The sequence below is a fragment of the Bos grunniens genome, chromosome 15 (genome assembly GCF_055505025.1).
Source record: "Bos grunniens cultivar Pamir isolate PY7600 chromosome 15, Bosgru_T2T1.0, whole genome shotgun sequence".
Taxonomy (NCBI): Eukaryota; Metazoa; Chordata; class Mammalia; order Artiodactyla; family Bovidae; genus Bos; species Bos grunniens.
The window spans coordinates 3,915,047-3,931,481 of NC_141179.1; the positions used below are offsets into that span (position 1 = coordinate 3,915,047).

A 16,435-nucleotide genomic window follows, 5' to 3' on the forward strand; every position below is an offset into this window, starting at 1 on the left:
AGAAAGCTGAGTGCTGAAGAATTGATGCTTTTGAACTGTGGTGTTGTAGAAGACTTTTGAGAGTCCCTTGGGCTGCAAGAAGATCCACCCTGTCCATCCTAGAGGAAATCAGTCCTGATTGTTCACTGGAAGAACTGATGCTGAAGCTGAAACTCTAATACTTTGGCCAACTGATGTGAAGAACTGATTCATTTGAAAAGACTTTGATGCTGGGAAATTTTGAAGGCAGGAGGAGAACAGGACGACAGAGGATGGGATGGTTGGATGGCATCACTGACTCAATGGACGTAAGTTGGAGTAAATTCCTGGAGTTGGCAATAGACAGGGTGGCCTGGCATGCTGTAGTCCATGGGTCGCAAAGAGTCGGACACAACTGAGTGACTGAACTGAACTGAACTGGAACCACCAGGGTCCATGATGTCACCTTTTCTTTCCCACCTACCACGAGAGCCACCCCTGCCACATTCACTACCTAGGAGTTGGAAAGATGTCGGGTGGAAGTGTTTGGGTTTGGGGGCCTTAGACTGGTTGCACTCTGGATGAAATTCTGTCTTCCACACCCTGAATCAGGGCACTTCCAGTATCCTCCTCAAAATGGGTTCCCTTGGAAACCCCAGGGCCTTGTGTGAGAAGGTTCTTTGTCTACTCCACAACCTTCCATGTGATCCATGGGTTCTTCAGGACCTCCAAGGCCCCTGGACCTCCTCAGGAGGTAGTGGCATCCATCTGTCTTCGCAATGTGTCATTCCTTCCCACATGTTGTTCATTGGAAGCTTCCTTTTTGCAAGAGAATCTCTTAAAAATTTCCCCATCAAACCACTCTACAGCAATTTTGGCAGATCTTTATAAGACACTGTAGCATCATAATCTTTGGGTTTTCCTGTTTGTTTGTCCAACTAGACATGAATCATGGGTTGTCCACTCCTTAATTTTAACAGTTCTGCACTGCTTAAAGAAGTCTGCCAGATCATCTAATGTCACACTGGCATTTAATCTGACCTTAAACATAAACTGAACTGTCACCAGAGCCTTCATCTGGACCTACAGTGGGCCTAAATCAAGATCTTGTCCTTCATCCATGTGTCCACCAAGCTTACTGAAGCCACCTCACTCATTCTACCTCATCTTCCTCCCTGCCCACTTCTGCTCATACTTCCACAATCAAATCTCCCTTTTCCTCTGCCCAGGTAAACCAGGTCACTCATTCTCCAGTTCTCTTCTGGCCAGGAACATCCTCCAGACTCCTGCTTGTAAATGAGAGTGGGGTGCTCTTGGGGTGGTTGTGTGGAATGAATTTTGTAGCCCATAACTGCCGCTGTGTTGTCTATATTGCCTTGGAACATGGCTATAGGATCCATTGGGGGATGAAGGGTAACTAGTGGGTGGCTGCTGCTCACAGTTGCTTCGTTGACCATAGTAGCTACTCTGCTGTCCATAGCTGAGCAAGCTAGGTGTCATATGCAGAATAAGCTGCATAAGAGGCCTAGTTGGTAATATCTGTAGCAGTGATTGTATCATAAGCAGCAGTACCATATACTGGACAGGCTGACAATACCCTTGTGGAGGGTGCAGTTCAAGTAGAATATCCATTGGGAGGCTCCCCATAGGAAGTTGCATATGTGGTCTGCCCATAGGCTGCATTCGTCTGAGCCTGGGTATAACTGACATCAGTGGGCTATCCATAGGGTGCATATGCCTGAGTGGCTGTACATATCCAAGAGTGGGGTAGGTGGTGTAAGCACCATAGCCCTACTGGGCTGTAGGTACTGTAATATCCATGGGTACCCTTTTCTTTCCACAATTACAAATTTTAAATATAATGAAAACAGAATAAAGTAGATCTTAGATAAGCAGCACTTAAACTTCTAGGCATTCACAATGCAAAAATATCTTAGAAGCATTTTTTTTTTTTTTTTTTAGTTTCTGCTCAGATGGTAGATGCTGTGTTGAGTCTTGTGGAGATAAAAATGAGTAAGATGCAGACTTTTACAGAAAGTAATCATAAGCCAGTCACAATGACTCCTTTTTGAGCTCATGCTTGAAATTAAAATATAATAATAATCACTAATAGCAATAATAATCACGCACTAATAGCAAGTTCTTCCAGTGTTTCCCACTTGCCTTCTTCTTCACTAGAGAGTAACCCTTAGTTCTCAAGGGCTGGAGAAATTAAAGTGTATTGGACTTAGTTACTGGAGAAGGCAATGGCGACCCACTCCAGTACTCTTGCCTGGACAATCCCATGGACGGGGGAGCCTGGTGGGCTGTGGTCCATGGGGTCGCTAAGAGTCAGACACGACTGAGCAACTTCACTTTCACTTTTCACTTTCCTGCATTGGAGAAGGAAATGGCAACCCACTCCAGTGTTCTTGTCTGGAGAATCCCAGGGATGGAGGAGCCTGGTGGGCTGCTATCTATGGGGTCGCACAGAGGACACGACTGAAGCGACGCAGCAGCACCAGCAGCAGGACTTAGTTACAAAGAATTATCAGTCTTATATGGTTGTGACAGCTGAAAAAAATCTCAACAAAAATTACAGTGAAAAATCAAAATTGTTGCCCAGACTAAGGTAAATACCTAAAGATTTATCATACCTTTAAGATAAAATGAATCCTGTTATGTTTTTACTTTTTTAAGATACGAAAACCACTTCTCAAAACTAAGCAAACCACTTTGAAAAACATTGCTTTGGAGATACTTTTGAAAGTAAATATATAAAATAGAAATCTTCGTGGTATATATTAAGCTTTAGCTATAAATTAGCTGTTTTGAGCACTTAATTAAAATACTATCTCATCCTTTTATAGAGTAGAATGATTTTCCTATAAGAAACAGAGTTTGATATCAAGATCAGGAATTTGCAATCTCCCAGCTTAATCAAGGCTGAGTACTCTCATTGCCTACTAATATATCAGAAACTGATGTGGTCGTACTCTGTGAATTCAGGTGTGCTGCTGAAATGACTCATACTGGCAGAAAGTTCAGGTTCATTAGGTAAAAATCAAACTTGATCTTGCCTTGTAACGAAATCTTCTAACATCCATTTAAAAAACAATTGTGTAGCTCTTTGTGTTTCAAACACTTCTATCAATTTCTCCGAAAATACATATGTTCTTCTAATTTATTCAAATGTGTTAAAATCACACTTTATCTTAACAGCACAACTTTTTCTAAGTGCTAAAAAAATGCTCCTGACATAATTAAAGAAGGACATGAGATAGCATTTTACTCTTAGAGAATGGAAATGGATCTTTTTAATTGTCCATAACTTCCTATGCAAAACTCCAAAAACACAGATATTCTTGAAAATTGTCTAAAAGTAAGAGTATTTTAAGGTATAAGGTCAAAAGGTGGATGGAAAAAAAAAGAAAAAAACTTTGTTTATATAAGAAGTGAATTATAAATTTTGGTTACTTTAGGTTAGAAAGCCTGCTTTCTTAGCCACCACTAACTGGAATGCAATTATGTGTTACTGATGAGGTATTGAATAGTCAAAAATTAGTGCTAATAATGGAGAAGGCAATGGCACCCCACTCCAGCATTCTTGCCTGGAAAATCCCATGGACAGAGGAGCCTGTTGGGCTTCAGTCCATGGGGTTGCTAAGAGTCAGACACGACTGAGCGACTTCAGTTTCACTTTTCACTTTCATGCATTGGAGAAGGAAATGACAACTCACTCTAGTGTTCTTGCCTGGAGAATCCCAGGGAAGGGGGAGCCTGGTGGGCTGCCGTTTATGGGGTCGCACAGAGTCAGACACGACTGAAGCGATGCAGCAGCAGCAGCAGAAGCAGTGCTAATAAAGTATTGTTTTGTCATTTACGTAGCTAATATCCAGATGATTGATATATTTTCTTGTCATGTGTGACAAAATATGGGCCCCAAGTGATTCTCTGAGATATATATTGTCTTGAAAATTTTAAGTACATGAGACATAGAGGAGGCTGAATATATGCACTACTTTGATTTGGTCTGATGGGCTTAGAGCTTAAAGAAGTCAATTATATAATAGTTCTATTGGCCATTGGTATTCTTATTCCTTGCTTGTCTCTCATCACATCTCTAAAGTGAATGATCTGTTATGATCAGTATCTTTAGAGAACAAACTTACGGTTACCAAAGGGGAAGAGTTGAGGGGAAGGCTAAATTGGGGTTTGGGGATTGACATGTACAGACAGCTATATTTAAAATAAAATGCCTTTCCAGATTTCCTTTGAGGTCCATTGGTTATTAATCTGCCTGTCAACACAAGGGACAAGGGTTCGATCCCTGGTCTGGGAAGATTCCACATGCGGCAGGACAACAAAGCTTGTGTACCACAACTGCTGAGCCTGTGCTCTAGAGCCCTCAAGCTACAACTGTGAAGCCCAGCTATTGAAGTACATGTGCCCTAGAGCCCATGTTCCACAACAAGAGAAGCCATCAAATGAGAAATCTTCACATTAGAGAATAGCTCTTGCTCACTGCAACTAGAGAAAGCTCACAGGCAGCAATGAAGATCCAGCACAGCCAAAAATAAATAAATAAATTTTAGAAATAAAATGTCTTTCCATGAAAAAGAAAGATTTTTGTTTTCTCAGATCTTTTTTTATGCCAAAAGATTGTTATTTGTAAAAAGTTTTTCATGATTTTTTTGAGTCATATAGCAAGTATTGTTGCCATGTGAACTATATGTGTAAAGCAGAGAAATTAATGGTTATTTCCCTTTCTTTTAGCAATCATGTAATAAATACAAACAGTTTTAAGTTGGGCTAATTCTGAAAATCCCATAGAGATGTATGATGAAGCAGCCATTGATCACAGAGTCTAACAATCCAGGCGGGAAGGCAACACATGCAAATGCATATAATACCTACAATTGTTAAAAGTACACCTCATGAGTGGAATTGAGAAATGTTGTGGCTGAGAAAGGGAAAGACCCATTCGACTTTGAAGTTATCAGGGAAGACTTTACAAGGTCAGTAGACAAAGCAGTGTTTGTAGATAAGCACAGCAGAAGACCACAGTTCAACCTCTTCTTTAATTTTCTATTTAACGTTTAAATCTCCATACCTCACTTTGTCATTTGTAACAGATTTAAAGCTTTTGTCTCAAGGACAGATTGCATTAAATATAAAAGGCAAAAAATAAAGGATTGAGAAAAAAATCATAGGAGAAAATTTTAATGATCTTGGGATAGCAAAAGCTTCCTTAAATAATACAGAAAGAGGCTAAGTGTATTAATTTTTGTTTTGTCTTCACCAACCAGTAAGATAGCAGAAGAAAAATGGACAGACTACAAGAAGATGTGACAATATTGATGATACTATGTCTGAGAGATGACTCATGTCAAGAATATATTAAAAAAAAAAAAAACAAAAAAAAAAAAAACAAAAAACCTTTTTGGATTAGGTAAACAAATGCATTAAAAAATAGGTAAGAGACTTGCCAGTCACATCACAAGATAAGCAGTCCACTTGCCCCATAAACATGAAAAGTGTTTGACTTCATTTATTATTTGAGAAATGCAGAATAGAATCACAGTACATACAATTTTACTAGAAGAATGGAAATGACAAAAGAAAGTTCCAAATGTGTAGGAACTAAAATTCTCACATACTCTTAGTAGAAGGATAGACTGGTAAAACCGCCTTGGAAGTTATTCGATAATTTCCAATCAACTCAAGCATAAGCTGACTCTATAACTCAGCAATTCCAGCCATAGGAATATAAGTGTATTGTTTCATATTTATTCTGTAACAAATTATCAAAAATTTTGTGGCTTAAAACAGCACAAATTTGTTATCTTACAGTTCTTTAAATCAAAACCTTATCAGCTCTCACTAGGCTAAACTAAAGCAGTTATGTTCCTTTCTGCACACTCCAGGTGAGACTCCCTTTTGAAGCCATTCCCAGCTTCTAAAAGTGCCCTGCATTCCTCAAGTCATGGCCAAGACCTGAATTATTAGTGCCAGGGATGTTCCTCACCTTACTTCCCCCACTGAGTCTCTCTATTTTTCTTTCTGTCATCTCTCTGCTCTCTCCGCCAGTATTTCTGTCTCTATTTGTGATTTCTTTTCTCCATGTGTCTGATTTTCTCCCTCTTTTTCACTCTTTCTCATTCACAGTAGTGAGGAAAGTTTCTTTGCTTTTAAAGATTTATGTGATCAACTGGGCCTATCTAAATAACCTAGGTCACTTCAGTTCAGTTCAGTCGCTCAGTCGTGTCCGACACTTTGCGACCCCATGAATCGCAGCACGCCAGGCCTCTCTGTCCATCACGAACTCCTGGAGTTCACCCAGACTCACATCTATCGAGTCAGTGATGCCATCCAGCCATCTCATCCTCTGTCGTCCCCTTCTCCTCCTGCCCCCAATCCCTCCCAGCATCAGAGTCTTTTCCAATGAGTCAACTCTTCGCATGAGGTGGCCAAAGTACTGGACTTTCAGCTTTAGCATCATTCCCCCCAAAGAAATCCCAGGACTGATCTCCTTCAGAATGGACTGGCTGGACCTCCTTGCAGTCCAAGGGACTCTCAAGAATCTTCTCCAACACCACAGTTCAAAAGCATCAATGCTTTGGTGCTTAGACTTCTTCACAGTCCAACTCTCACATCCATACATGCCACTGGAAAAACCATAGCCTTGACTAGATGGACCTTTGTTGGCAAAGTAATGTCTCTGCTTTTGAATATGCTATCTATGTTGGTCACAACTTTCCTTCCAAGGAGTAAGCATCTTTTAATCTCATGGCTGCAGTCACTATCTGCAGTGATTTTGGAGCCCCCCAAAATAAAGTCTGACACTGTTTCCACTGTTTCCCCATCTATTTCCCATGAAGTGATGGGACTGGATGCCGTGATCTTCGTTTTCTGAATGTTGAGCTTCAAGCCAACTTTTTCACTCTCCTCTTTCACTTTCATCAAGAGGCTTTTTCATTCCTCTTCACTTTCTGCCATAAAGGTGGTGTCATCTGCATATCTGAGGTTATTGATATTTCTCCCGGCAATCTTGATTCCAGCTTGTGTTTCTTCCAGTCCAGCATTTCTCACGATGTACTCTGCATATAAGTTAAATAAACAGGGTGACAATATATAGCCTTGAGGTACTCCTTTTCCTATTTGGAACCAGTCTGTTGTTCCATGTCCAGTTCTACCTGTTGCTTCCTGACCTGCATACAGATTTCTCAAGAGGCAGGTCAGGTGGTCTGGCATTCCCTTCTTTTTCAGAACTTTCCACAGTTTACTGTGATCCACACAGTCAAAGGATTTGGCATAGTCAATCAAGAAGAAATAGATGTTTTTCTGGAACTCTCTTGCTTTTTCCATGATCCAGCAGATGTTGGCAATTTGATCTCTGGCTCCTCTGACTTTTCTAAAACCAGCTTGAACATCAGCAAGTTCACGGTTCATGTATTGCTGAAACCTGGCTTGGAGAATTTACTCCATCTTAAATTATTAAATCATATCTGCAAAGTCCTATTGGTCATGTAGAATGCTGACAGATTTGAGGATCTAGGAAGTAGTTATCAAGTTCAAAAACAGGCAAAATTAATCAATATATTAGAAATCATGATGGGAGCATCCTTGTGGAGGATGTGATTTATGATTAGAACATGGGTGGGGGAACTTTCCAGGATGACAGCACTGTTATGTTTCTTATCCTGGGCACTGGGTAATGTGTTTACTAGTTTGTGAAAATGATATATATTATACTTAAATATTACATTTGGAAAATAGAGCAGTAGATATAATAACCAAATGACATAAAAATATTAGAAATTATCTTTATTATCTACTATTTGATAGATGTACTGATATGTTTTCCTGTTCTCACGTAGCCCATAAGATAAGCATTATTTTTCCAACTTAACAAATAAAGGTGTTAAGAACCAGAAGTGCTAAGTAGCATAGCTAATAAATATCATCTTGACTTAAAAAAAAAAAATTCTTACTTTTTGCTTCTAAATAATGAAAATCATTGGGCTTCTCTGATAGCTCAGTTAGTAAATAATCTGCTTACAATGCAGGAGACATCGGTTCGATTCCTGGGTTGGGAAGATCTGCTGGAGAAGGGATAGGCTATCCTAATATACTTTATTACTAATAAAGGACAGAAATGGTATGGATCTAACAGAAGCAGAAGATATTAAGAAAAGGTGGCAGGAATACATAGAAGAAATATACACAAAAGATTGTCATGACCCAGATAATCACTCACCTAGAGCCATATATCCTGGAGTGTGAAGTCAAGTGGGCCTTAGGAAGCATCACTATGAACAAAGCTAGTGAAGGTAATGAAATTCAGGTTGAGCTATTTCAAATCCTAAGAGATGATACTGCTAAAGTACTACACTCAATATGCCAGCAAATTTAGAAAACTCATCAGTGGAGACAGGACTGGAAAAAGGTCAGTTTTCATTCCAATCCCAAAGAAAGGCAATGCAAAATAATCTTCAAACTACTGGACATTTGTACTCATCTCACACACTGGCAAAGTAATGTTCAAAGTTTTCCAAGCTAGGTGTCAACAGTACATAAAGTAAGAACTCTCAGATGGTCAAGGTGGATTTAGAAGAGGCAGAGGAACCAGAGATCAAATTGCCAACATCCGTTGAATCATCGAAAAAATGAGAGTTCCAGAAAAATATCTACTTCTGCTTTATTGACTATGCCAAAGCCTTTGACTGTGTGTATCATAACAAACTGTGGGGAAATTCTTCAAGACATGGGAATTCCATACCACCTTACCTGCCTCCTAAGAAATCTGTATGCAGGTGAAGAAGCAACAGTTAGAACCAGACATGGAGCAACAGACTGGTTCCAAATTGGGGAAGGAGTACATCAAGATTGTATATTGTTATCCTGATTATTTAACTTATATGCATAACACATCATGCAAAACACTGGGCTGGATGTAGCACAAGCTGGAATCAAGATTTCCAGGAGAAGTATAAATAACCTCAGATATGCAGATACAACACCCTTTTATCAGAAAGCAAGGAAGAACTAAAGAGTCTCTTGATGAAAGTGAAAGACGAGAGTGAAAAAGTTGGCTTAAAATTCAGCATTCAGAAAATTAAGATCATGGCATCTGGTCCCATCACTTCATGGAAAATAGATGGAGAAGCAATGGAAACAGTGAGAGACTTTATTTTGAGGGGGCTCTAAAAATCACTGAAGATGGTGACTGCAGCCATGAAATTTAAAGACACTTGCTCCTTGGAAGAAAAGATATGACCAAAATAGACACCATATTAAAAAGCCGAGACACTACTTTGCCCACAAAAGTGCATCTAGTCAAAGCTATGGTTTTTCTAGAAGTCACGTATGGATGTAAGAGTTGGACTATAAAGAAAGCTGAGCACCAAGGAATTGATGCTTTTCAACTGTGCTGTTAGAGAAGACTCCTCTGACTCCCTTGGATTGTATGGAGATCAAACCAGTCAATCCTAAAAGAAATCAGTCGTGAATATTCATTGGAAGGACTGATGCTGAAGCTGAAACTCCAATACTTTGGCCACCTGATGAGAAGAACTAACTCATTGGAAAAGAGCCTGCTGCTTGGAAAGATTGAAGGTGGGAGAAGGGGATGAGAGAGGATGAGATGTTTGGATGGCATCACAGACTCAATGGACATGACTTTGAGCAAACCCTGGGAATTGGTGATGGACAGATAAGCCTGGCGTGCTGCAGTCCATGGGGTGGCAAAGAGTCAGATGACTGAACAACTGAACTGAACTGAATGGAAATTATCCTTTGCTTTACTTATATAAAACTTCATCACTTCATATATGATATTGAAAATTTTGAACATGCTTCTCTATTAGATTCTATTTACTGTTTTCTGGCCAGTGGCAAATAAGTACCTATAACTATATGCAGCACACACATCAGAATGCATGGTCAGTCACTTCAGTGGTATTCAACTCTTTGTGTCCCTATGTACTGTGCTTGCCAGGCTTCTCTGCCCATGGGATTCTCCAGACAAGAATAACCAGAGTGGATTGCCATGCCCTCCTCCAGGGGATCTTCCCAACTCAGGGATCAAACCTGAGTCTCCTGCATTGCAGGAGGCTTCTTTCCCACTGAGCCATCAGGGAAGCCCCTATATATAGCATATAATCAAATATTTTAGGAATAATTTCAGTTGCTTCTATAAAATTTACAGTCAATATCACTGAAACTTGAAATGACATTGCCTTCCAGAATATATAAGCCAAGACTTCTGCTTTTATAAGGGATGTTGTTCTCATAAATCATGGGGAAAAAAGAGCCCTTGGAAAGGCAGAAGGATCCTAGGGAGCTATGGGATTCGCTATGTCTTTATCAACAGCTTTTAGAACACTCCAATTATCTATGTAGCATCAAGTATGCTTAAAAGATGAACTCTTCAACACTAGAGAGAAATAATTCCTTGCAAGGCTTTGAGGTGAGAAGGTTTATAGAACTTTAAGGTTGATTCTCTGTTCTAAGTTTGGAAATCCCATTTGATATGAAAGTGAAGTGAAAATGTTATTCATTCAATCTTGTTTGACTTTTTACAAAATCATGGACATTAGCCCACCAGACTCCTCTGTCCTTGGGATTCTTTAGGCAAGAATCCTGGAGTGGGTTGCCATTTCCTCTCCAGGGGATCTTCTTGACCTGAAGATTGAACCCAGGTCTCCTGTAGTGCAGGCATATTCTTTGCCATCCAAGCCACCAGGGAAGCCATTTGATATGGGTTTCCCTAAATGTAACTAAAATCTGTGATTCTTATGTATCAGTCTGATGGAGGCTACCAGAATATTTGGCTAATGAGTTGCGTACTAGGAAAAAATATAGTGAATTTTAAAATTTCTCATACTTTTGCCATTTCTTTGAATAATGCTTATCTTCATGTCCTGCTAAGAAAACAAGGTAAATTAGGATTCAACTTAAATTCAAACTACAAAATTCTTTATCACATATTCTAGCTATACGTCATCAAAATATATGTTATATGAAATAAACCTGATATCTTAAACATATTCAACCCATTTTTAAGTTTTCTTATTTGTATTGGAACTTCAGCATTGCTTCTTCCAGGCACACAAAATAGTGAGTCAGAATTATTCACAAATTAAAGTGAAGTGAAAGTCGTTCAGTCATGTCCAACTCTTTGTGACCCCATGGACTAAAGAGTCGATGGAATTCTCCAGGCCAGAATACTGAAATGTATAGCTTTTCCCTCCTTATCTAGGGGATCTTGCCAACCCAGGGATTGCACCTAGGTCTCCCTCATTGCAAGCAACTTCTTGACCAACTGAACCACAAGGGATGCCCAAGAATACTGGAATACTGGAGAATTCCACGGACTGTATAGTCCATAGTGTTGCAAAGAGTTGGACACGATTGAGCGACTTTCACATAATTAAACTTGTGTACTAAATATGTTCTATGTATATTACTATGTAATATGTACTAAATATGGCTTCCCTGGTGGCTCAGATGGTAAAACCGTCTGCCTACAATGCGGGAGACACAAGTTCGATCCCTGGATTGGGAAGATCCTCTGGAGAAGGAGAAGGAAATGGCAACCCACTCCAGTACTCTTGCCTGGAAAATCCAATGGATAGAGGAGTGTGGTAGGCTACAGTCCATGGGGTCACAGAGAGTTGGACACGACTGAGTGAATTCACTCATTAAATATGTTTATGCATTTCTCCCATGTATAAGCTGCAAATGTGATCTCTAACAATTTTTTTGTATGAGTCTCAGATTTTTAAAAATATAATTCAAAATATTGTGCTGAAAATCTTTAAAATATTTATAAAAATGACACCTTAAACTGCTTCATTTTGGAGAAGGAAAGAGAGTTGAGAAGGTCAGTATCATAAAAATTAGATTTTGAAGAAAACTAAAGAAAAGAATAAAAATAAAGGAAAAGTTACATTGCTATAATTACCTGACAAATGATTCCTATATTTTTATGTTCTCTTAACTTTGGAGTAATTAGAAAAATTATATAAAAATGCCAAAATGACATATGAGATAAGGATTCTCCCATTTTTTCAACTGGTAGAAAAGGAAAAAAAAGAAAACAAGCAATACTGCTTTTTCTTCCTGCAATTAGGAAAAGTCAAAAAGAACCGGCTGAAAGGCATATCCTCTCACAGTTTGTTTTTGGTGTGTCAGGCAAACTGTTGAAAAGAGGATACTTTTTGAATTTCAATCTCTCTTGCTGCCTATCAGCACCTCAAAGCACTAATGCCATCACTTTGCATGTTAGATTGGTAGACAGGTAAGGCTACAACACAGGAAAACAGTAAAACATGGTTCTTTATTGCATGGAGGCTTCATTTCAGGTGACCTGGGTTTAAATGCAAAAAGTTGTGCCTCTCCATGCTCTGCTTTTTTTTTTTTTTTAATCCCTAAAATGGAGTAATAATAATAGCACTTACCTCACAGTGATGTTGTGACAATTAACTGAGCTAATACTTAAAACATGTTTAGAGTACTGCCCAGAATATTAGAAATGTTCCATAAGTTTTAGCCACTTGGGCTTTGTTTTAGCCCACATTGCAGGAAAACTCAAGTGATATTGTTGATTTATAAGGGGAAAAAAATTAGGGAGTTACAGCTTACTTTCACTTAAGAGATTTACCAAATAATTCTTAAATAAACTATATCCTCAAATACATTTTGGATGTTTTCAATATTCAACATATATATTGAACACTACTATGGGCCAAGTGCCAATCTTACCCAATCTTAAATTAAATGAGAGAAAATGTAGACAAAATACTATACTGGGACTCACACCATCTTTTTTCTTAGACTTAGTCTTTCTTATTTGATATTAAGTAAGTATTTCTTGTATATTTGACATTACTAATTGTAATCTAGTTAATTTTCTGTCAGTGGATACTTGAATCACAAAATATTAAAAAATACTTTCTCTTATAGTAATTCATAGGTGCATTGATTTTTCCAATCAAAGATGAATAAAAACAAAAATTTTAAATATATGCTATTATTGCCCCTCATATTAACTAACATGGTCTGTACTGCTGAATTTTAACTAAAAAGAGGAGAACTGGAAGAGATAAACCACTGCAAAGTTTAAACTTATATTCTTCTGTTTCTTGTTAGCAACTGGTTATTATTTTCTTTAAATGGTTTTAAAAGAAAAAGAGGATCTCTGAGACAGTCAATTGTTCAAGTATTTGTGTATATTTTTTAATTTCCCCAAAGTGTAAATTTTAACCATCAGAACTGAGATGACCCTAGTTTTCATTGTTAAATAAGAAATTGAATTTGTCCATTTGATTAAAGTATATCCTTTGACACCACTCTCTGGCAACAAGGAAGCCGTCCAAGTTATTTTTTCATATTCACAGCAGAATGGCAGTTTCGTTTGCAAAACTCCTAGTCCAATTTCCATATCTAGCCAAATTTTGTACAATCTGAAAGTGTACATTCTTCTAATCTCATTTTCTGACCTTCCTTTGCCCTAAATAGATGCAACTCATGAGAAATGACAAGACTCCAAACTTTCACTCTTCAAAATGATTTCTAGAGTTCCAAGGACATAAATCTCCACCCACAATTTCCTCTCTAAATCCATTCAGGCTTGGTTTCTCAGTACCTGTGTCTATTGATGAAAATAAAAAGAAAAAAAAAATACTGATGAATGACTTAAAAAGTTTAAGAAAACCAGTGTCTATGGAGGAAGAACAATTGTTTAATTTCAATGTTGACATGAAATTACTTTTCAACCTGTTGTTCAAGAAATTGCAAAAAGATGAGGGTATGTCTACCTATTTATGGAAGGTTAGGGAGTGGTGAGCCACTTTTGCTATTTTTCACTTGGCTGAGCAAGTGTGTACATTTTTTAATGTAATACTTCTCAAATTTTAATTATTAGAAATTTCTCCTTAACTTTAAAAAACTGGTTGGTCTTGTTTTCATATTTTTATCTGTTTTCATGGGTATTTTATTGGGAAATGAGAATAAATTGTTAGAGATTGCTAAACCAATGCCATTTTTAAAGAACAACTTTATTGGGATATAATATATATGGCATAAAATTAGATCACTTCAAGTATACAATTCAGTAGTTTTCAGTGTGTTCACAGAGTTGAGCAACCAACACCCTAGTCAGTTTTAGAATATTTTTGTAAGCATTAAAAAGAAATATGATAGCAATTATCATTCACTCCCCATTTCTTGTTCAAGTCCATTTTGTTGGACCCCAAAGTTGCTGCAGATGGTGACTGCAGCCATGAAATTAAAAGACACTTGTTCCTTGGAAGACAAGCTGTGACAAACCTAAACAGCATATTAAAAAGCAGAGATAATACTTTGCAAACAAAGGTCCATCTAGTAAAAGCTCTGGTTTTCCAGTAGTCATGCATGGATGTGAGATTTGGACCATAAACAAAGCTGAGTGCTTAATAACTGATACTTTTGAACTGTGGTGTTGGAGAAGCCTCTTGAGAGTCCCTTGAACAACAGGAGATCCAACCAGTGAATTCTAAAAGAAATCAGTCCTGAATGTTCATTGAAGGACTGATGCTGAAGCTGAAGCTCCAATAAAAAGAACTGACTCATTGGAAAAGACCCTGATGCTGAGAAAGATTGAAGACAGGGAATGGCAGAGGATGAGACAGTAGGATGGCATTACCGACTCAATGGACATGAGTCTGAGCAAGCTCCAGGAGTTGGTGATGGACAGGGAAGCCTGGGGTGCTGCAGTCCACAGGGTTGCAGACATGACTTGACCAAATGAACTGCACTGACTGACCACATGTCCTCTCTTTTTTTTTGCTTACTCTGGGTATTTCGTGCAAATGACATAATATGTGGTCTTTAGTACCTGACTTCTTTCACTTAGTATAATGTTTTCAAAGTTTATCCATGCTTTGGCATATATCTCTACTTTATTTCTTTTATGGCCAAATAATACTTCCTTGTACATATGTTGTTTATTTGTAAATCAATTAAAGCATTGCTTCCAACGTTTAGCCACTGTTAAGAATGCTTCCCGGAGAAGGCAATGGCACCCCACTCCAGTACTCTTGCCTGGAAAATCCCATGGATGGAGGAGCCTGGTGGGCTGCAGTCCATGGGGTCACTAAGAGTTAGACACGACTGAGCGACTGAGTGACTGAGCGACTTCACTTTTCACTTTCATGCATTGGAGAAGGAAATGGCAACCCATTCCAGTGTTCTTGCCTGGAGAATCCCAGGGACGGGGGATCCCATAGCGGGGCTGCCGTCTATGCGGTCGCACAGAGTCGGACACAACTGAAGCGACTTAGCAGCAGCAGCAGCAGCAGCTGGAATGCTTCCAGAGAAGGCAATGGCACCCCACTCCAGTACTCTTGCTTGGAAAATCCCATGGGTGGAGGAGCCTGATAGGCTGCAGTCCATGGGGTCGCACAGAGTCGGACATGACTGAAGCGACTTAGCAGCAGCAGCAGCAGGAATGCTTCGATGAACATTTATATACGTTCTTAAAATGGTATCAGAGTATAATTGACTTATAATATTCTGTTAGTTTCAGGGCTTCAGTGAAGCGAATCAGTTACACATATACACATACCCACTCTTTTTGTAGATAATTTTCCCATATAGGCCATCACATGTATTGAGTAGAGTTTGCTGTGGTATGAATTAGGTTTTTACTAGTTGTCTATTTTATATATAGTAGTATGTATATGTAAATACCAATATTCCAAATTTTCCCTTCACCACCCCCCTTATACTCTTGTAACCATAGGTTAGTTTCTTACATCTGTAACTCTATTTCTGTTTCGTTAATTCCTTTGTACCCATTTTTTCGTTTCCACATATAAGTTATATCATATGTTTGTCTTTGTCTCTCTGACTTGCTTCACTCAGTATGAAAATCTCTAGGTTCTTCCATGTTGCTGCAAGTTGTATTATTCAATTCTTTGCTATGGCTGACTAATATTCCATAGTATGTATGTATATGTGTACACACACACACACACACACACACACACATATTTCACCTTTGTCCATTCCTCTGTTGATGGATGTTTCAGTTGCTTTCATTTTCCAGCTAGTGTGAATAGTGCTGCCGTGAATAATGCAATGCATATATTTTTTCAAATTATGATTCTCTTTTCTGAGTGTATGCCCAGAAGTGAGATAGTTGGATAAATATGGTAGCTTTATTTCTAGTTTTCAAAAGAACCTCCAAACTCTGCTCCATAGTTGTACCATTTTACATAACCACCAACACTATAGGATGGCTCCCTGTTCTCCACACATTTTTCAGCATTTATTTTTTGTAGACTTTTTGATGGTGGCCATTCTGATCTGTGTGAGGTGATAAGTGCATTTCAGTTTTGATTTGCATTTTTATAATAATTAGTGGCACTGAGCCTCTATTCATGTGCTTTTTAGCCACATATATGTCTATTTGGAGAAATGTCTAGATCTTCTGCTTATTTTTTGATTGAGC

The 16,435-nt window shown here is 38.5% G+C and overlaps 1 pseudogene; it reads right to left on the bottom strand.

The window, feature by feature from the left end:
- Positions 1 to 677: 677 nt before the first annotated feature.
- Positions 678 to 16,435, bottom strand: part of LOC147357263 (RNA-binding protein EWS-like) — a 31,298-nt pseudogene continuing 15,540 nt past the window's right edge.